Consider the following 6,640-nt stretch of genomic DNA (forward strand, 5'->3'; position numbering starts at 1 on the left):
AGCTTTAGGACTGAGTAGGTGGCTCCCGTGTTGACTAGGAAGTCTATTGGCTTTCCTTCAACTGTCAAGGTGACCATGGGCTCCTGGGAGCTGACGGGAATGGAGCCCTGGCTCCGTCAATCTAAGGTTTGGAGCAAGACCTCTGGGCCCTGTTTTGGTCCTTGGCTGTTGGCCTTCAACCTTGGACACTCTCTCTTCCAGTGCCCTTTCTCCTTACAATAGGCACGTTGATCTTTGGCTATTCGCCATCCCTGGCCCTTTTGCTGTCCCCCTTTCCCTTTGGGAGGAAGTTTCTGGGCAGCAATCAGGATTTTGGCAACTTCCTTCGCCCTGCCAACCTCCAGATCATCCCTATTGATGTACACCTTCTGGGCTATCTCTAATAGCTTGCTTCTATTTTCTCCTTCAAATCCCTCTATCTTCTGAAGCTTTTTCCTAATATCTGGAGTGGCCTGAGTCGCAAAGGCTATATTTACTAGTCTCCTGTTCTCTTTTGCCTCAGGATCTAGTGGGGTATATACTCTATAAGTCTCCATGAGTCTTTCTAGGAAGGCTGCTGGGGATTCCTCTCTTCCCTGGATGACTTCACTAACCTTACTGAATTTGGTAGGTTTTCTCACAGCTGCCTTGAGCCCCCTCAACAGAGCCCAGCAATACTGGAGGAGCGCGTCCCTTCCCCCGGTAGTATTAGGGTCCCAGGCCGGGGGCTGAGAAGGGAGTATGTCTTCTATTTCCCTTCTCCCGGCCATAGTCTCTCCCTCCTCCCCCATGACCGCCTTTGCGGCTTCCTGCATTATCCTATCTTTCTCTTCAGAAGTGAAGAGAGTTTTCAGAATCTGTTGACAGTCATCCCAGGTGGGCTGATGAGTTCTGAATATGGTTTCGAGGAGGGAGATCAGCCCTTGGGGTTTCTCAGAGAATGGGGGATTTTGATGTTTCCAATTATATAAGTCACTGGTAGAGAAGGGCACATAAACAAGGCGGGGAGGTGCCCGTGGTGGAGTATCTGGTGCCGGCGGCAGTGCCTCTCGGAGAGGCATAATGGCGGCGCCTCCTGCCAGGGGCAAAATGGCGGTGCTTGTCGCTGGAGGCAAAGCTCCCTTCCCATAGAATACCCCTCCCCAGATGTGGGGTGGGCTTGGGAGCCCACTCGCATCCTGACGCAAGGAATCTGGTTCCTCTCGATGTGGGTAGCGTGGAGGCACATTCACCATGTCTAGGTGGTCCTCTGGTGGTTCGGGCAAGACTGGGTAGAGCCTAGGCTGGCTACGAGGCTGCTTCAGGGCGTGGGCTTCCCCCTTTTCCTTTTCCTTGACCTTCTTTCCTCCCGCAGTGAGGCAAACTGCCCGTCTGCTTCGCTGGTTTCCCTTCAAATACTTCCTAATGTATCCGGGCCGTTCGGTAGCTATATCTACCCAGACGTCTATGTACAGATATTGGTCCAGGTGAGAAACCCTATAGACGGTGGCTCGAACAGCAAATAAAGTTGGAAGGTCAAAGGTACCCTCTGTGGTCCATCCTACATTAAAGGTGGGCCACTCTAGCTGACTTAAGGTTCGGAGAAATTCAGGGTCAGGCAGCGGGCCCCCGTATTCCTGGGCCCGCCTCTGGAAATCAGAAAAGTTCTTCAGCAGGCAGTTGAGTGGAGAGCCAGGTATAGATTCCTTCTGGCCCATCCTAAGAAAGTCAGGGAGGAATAAAAGGGGAAAACAAACAATACAGACTAGCAAGAAACAGACAAGACCATCTAACTTTTGGACATACGAGAAAGACATGTAAATCAAAACTAACGCAGTGCAGCGTGGCACAAGCAAATAAGAACCCTCACGTGACCGGTCACTTCTAATGTTAGCGAAACTAAATTTCAGAGAGCAGCATCCCACCTCTGAAAGTCCTGGGTAGGTTACTGGCAGCGTCCCACCTACTATCTCAGGGTTGTTTGCTCCGGAGCCCAAACCAAAAGATGATCCTCAGTAAATACTTACTCAGCTTGAGCTGCCCATCCAGTCTCTGAACCGGGGGTTTCCCGGCCAATACACCAATTGTTACATTCACCAAGTGCAAGAACAAACGTTGGAGACTTTCAGGGGTTTAGATCTTACTTTATTGGCCAAGTTTAACCTGCACAGGGACGAACTCTCAAGGTGTCCAGAGACACCGCACCCACAGGGGGTTACAAACGAGAGTTGCGCCTGGCGCTTACAACTAGGTCCTTATATATTCTAAGTGAGCAAGCATTATACAGAAGCAGATATGGCAGTTTGCTATTCGCTAGGGGGGTCGCACGCAACATAGCAACAGGGGAAGGGTTTAGCTCAGTGGCGAATTTCAAACATAAACTTCTGATAAGGGTCTCTAACCAATAGAATGCAGGATGTTTGCCCAGCTTTGTGCTGATCTCTTTGTTCTTGGTCTCACAGGAACCCTATCAGCACTTCCCTGTTCCTGCTCCTCCAAGAGTTAGACTCTGGCAGCCACAGCACACCTCCCCGAACCTAACACTCCCCCTCTCACTTCTCTCTCTCTCTTTCTCTCTCTCTTCCCCTCTTGCAGCTATGGCTCAATTGGAATGAGTTGGCCCCAGGTGCTGAGGATGGCTTTATGGCCTCTGCCTCAGATACTAAGAAGAGCTCAGTTGCTGAGCAATAGAGCAACACTCCAGATGGGCAGAGCATCGCCCGCTAGTGGGCTTGTCAGGTGCATCCCAGTCTGGGTGTATGCAGGAGTCTGTCTCTCTGCCTCCTCACCTCTCATTGAATAAAAAAAGAGAGAGAAAGAAAATGTTGTGACCAGAGACTTGAAGAACCTAACCCTGTATTTTTGTTAGGAGCAATTGCTCAACATTTGCTAGTTCAGAATTTGTGGTGACTTTACAGAACATAACTACTGCAAATAATGAGACTCTGATAGGAGTTACAAAAAAGAATAGGGGGAGATTAATATTGGAAAGCAAATGGCTGAGAATTACCCAGACTTGATTTAGAAGACACATCTTCAGAGTCATGAAGTGCAATGAGTCCCTAGCAAAACTATAAAAAGTAAATCCAAGTGTTGACTTATAGTGAACCTACATAAAACCCAATGGAAAGATCTTAAAAACAACCCCAGAAAATAAAAGACACATGGACTAAAAAATAACTGCTATCAGACAGACAGTACAATTCTCAAAAGTAGCAAGAGAAGATAGAATAAGTTGTAATTTTATTTCAAAGTACTAACGGAAAATAGCTGATATCTTAGAAATCTAAATCAATAATAAATATTATTCAAGATTCGGGAAGAAACAAAGTTATTTTCAAATAAACAAGGATTAAAATAATTTTCTGCTACCAGAACCTCACTGCAAGAATTAGTATATATTTTAGGAATAAGGACACTGAACCCAGAAGGAAGGACTAGGCTGCAAGAAAGGATGGTGAAGAGGAGAACTTGTCAACAAAGGAGCAAATTGACAGACATTCAGTGTAGACCAAACACAGAGCTTGAGCAATATTCTTAACATTCATTCACTCGACAAGTATTTATTGAGCATGTCAAATGTGCCAGTAATTGTTTTCAGCACTGGTAAAATAGTGGAGAATGAAATAGTCCTCATGAAGGTTATAAATAAATAAGGAAAATATTTAGTATGCAGCAGGATGATAGATGCAATGGAGAAAAATTTAGCAAATCAGGGAGGAATGTTAGAAAGGAAGACAGGGATAAATAAAGCTTTGTCCCTATGGTTGGAGGTTAGTCAACTGAATGGATTTGTGTGCATACATAGCTGCCCAGAGCTTCCTGGAGGTTGGGCGTAAGAACCTTTGTTTCCTTCTCTGCTTTTATCATTTTACAGGCAGGACTTTTAATTTCCTCATCCAAAGTGACTTAAAAACCAAAAAGAATAAGGACACTATGTGATACCATCCATGACTTCCTCCTAAAGGGACAATCTGTGAAGATTAGCACAACTGACAAAGTCGCTGTGGGGCAAGTTGAGGGTGAAGGATTGCTTGCAGTCAATCTGGTACTTTCCAGCTTAGTGGAAATGTAACAATCTAATTGGTCAGGGACCCAGGAGGCTGAGAAGGTCTTGGTAGGTTGGAGAGCTATTAGAACTTAGTGTTTTGAAAGGTTTGGGAAGAAGGGTGTTTAAATCAAATCCTTTTGAGGGAAAGTAGGAAACAGATTTTGTGTGTCATGGCCTTTCATAAATTTGTTTTAATGCCAGAGTTTTTAAGAAGTGGAGTTTACAGTCTATAAATCAGTTTTATTTATGAACTTAACTTGATCTATTTTCTTCCTGTTCATTGGCATGAAATAGGCTGCGCTTGCCTGTAGCATCTTGGAGTGAAGCTGAATGATAGTGTCATATCAGAGGTCCCCAACTTGTAAAAGTCGAAATTTGTCTAGTTCATAAATAACGTTAAGACTATACTTTCAGGGATCATTTCTATGGTTTGTTATCATAAATAACGTTGATGGACAGTGTTTAAGGGTGGGAGCTCCTCTTCTCTGGCTTCCTGGCCACTTCTGGGAACAGCCCCACCCTGCCCAGGGCCTCTTGTGTTGAGACAAGTGGGGAGAGCCAAGGGAGAGAGGGGGGCATCCTGTCCTGCTTATGTGTGGGAATCTTGGAACTGACATCCACCCAGATGATGCTGGCAGTTACCGTACTTCCCCATGTATAAGATGCACCTTTTTGGAAAAATTTGGGGTCTAAAAACTGGGTGTGTCTTATACAGTGGTTGTGGCATTTCAAATGCCAGAGATGGAGCTGAGGATGAGGCAATATATAAAGACAGGGATTCATCATCAGACACAGATGAAGGTAAGCTAATCGATGGGAGGTTTTTTTTTGTTTTGTTCTTTTTTCTGTATTTTTCCGAAGCTAGAAACGGGGAGAGACAGTCAGACAGACTCCCGCATGCGCCCGACCGGGATCCACCCAGCATGCCCACCGGGGCGACACTCTGCCCACCAGGGGGCGTTACTCTGCCCCTCTGGGGCGTCGCTCTGCCGAGACCAGAGCCACTCCAGCGCCTGGGGCAGAGGCCAAGGAGCCATCCCCAGCGCCTGGGCCATCTTTGCTCCAATGGAGCCTTGGCTGCGGGAGGGGAAGAGAGAGACAGAGAGGAAGGAGTGGGGGGGGGGTGGAGAAGCAAATGGGCGCCTCTCCTATGTGCCCTGGCCGGAAATCGAACCCGGGTCCCCCGCACGCCAGGCCGACGCTCTACCGCTGAGCCAACCGGCCAGGGCCTCGATGGGAGTTTTGACAGCGATGAGGAGTTGTGTGAATTTTATGATGAATAAAACTTGAGTTCAATAACTTTATCTAATACATTTTTTTTTTTCAAATTTCGGGCCCCAAAATTAAGGAGCGTCTTATACATGGGGAAATACGGTAACTTCCACCCAAACAGGTTCTCTGTGGCAAAACAAACTCTGAATTACAAACAGCTGAATTAAATCAGCATTTGCACCTCAACACCCACACAAGAGGAATGTAAAACCAGGTGACAATGACACAAGATCAAGAAGAAAGAGTCCCTGCTTCATTGAAGGAAACATTCCTTGCTCTCAGCCCTAAGCACACTCGATCTTGTGCTGGAGAGCTGAACTTGGCTGGGGGGGGGGAATGGGAAAGGCTCATGCCAGGCAAGGTAAAGAGAGTGAGTCAGCCTAGGACCTACCCAGGACCAGGGCAAGCAACTGTGCCTTAAGGAAAGCACTTACCAAACAAAACGGGTGTGCCATACCCCAATTGTACCCTGAGCAAGCAGGGGTTATTTTTTCTTTGAAGGGGAGTACATGGACAGGGGTCAGCGCCCTCTTTAACAGCTTGTCCTGGAGATGCGTCCCCTGGCCTTGGGCAGTGCTCTTCTCATGGGGGTTTAGGTCAAGTGTGAGTCAAGGTCAGCTGTGCTCAATCCAGCCCTGACTTCAGCCTCCGTTCTTTTGTCCTCTGAGCTTTTGTGAGAATATACCTGGCAAGAACCACCATTAATGGAACTAGGAATGAGAAACCCTAAGGCTCTTACCATTTGTCTTTTTTTTTTTTTTTTTTTTGGTATTTTTCTAAAGCTGGAAAGGGGAGGCAGTCAGACAGATTCCCGCATGCACCCGACCGGCCCGACCAGGATCCACCCGGCACGCCCACCAGGGGGCGATGCTCTGCCCCTCTGGGGCGTTGCTCTGTCCAGACCAGAGCCACTCTAGCGCCTGAGGCAGAGGCCAAGGAGCCATCCACAGTGTCCGGGCCATCTTTGCTCCAATGGAGCTTAGGCTGGCTGCGGGAGGGGAAGAGAGAGTCAGAGAAGAAGGAGAGGGGGAGGGGTGGAAAAGCAGATGGGCGCCTCTCCTGTGTGCCCTGGCCGGGAATGGAACCCGAGACTTCCGCACGCCAGGCCGATGCTCTACCACTGAGGCAACCGGCCAGGGCTACCATTTGTCTTAAGGAGATGGGAGCCGTTGCTACACAAGGGAAACGAGGACGTAGTAAGTTCTGTGGTCTGTAAGCCAGACCCTGAGCAATCTGTCATCAGCATCCCCTGAGGAGCTTTCAAAAAAGCATTTGGATATTTGGTACTCACCCAGACACACTGGATTGGGGCTTCTGGGATGGAGTCCAGGAACATGTACTTATTACACTATCCAGGGG

Source organism: Saccopteryx bilineata, chromosome 1, assembly GCF_036850765.1.
Source record: "Saccopteryx bilineata isolate mSacBil1 chromosome 1, mSacBil1_pri_phased_curated, whole genome shotgun sequence".
Taxonomy (NCBI): domain Eukaryota; kingdom Metazoa; phylum Chordata; class Mammalia; order Chiroptera; family Emballonuridae; genus Saccopteryx; species Saccopteryx bilineata.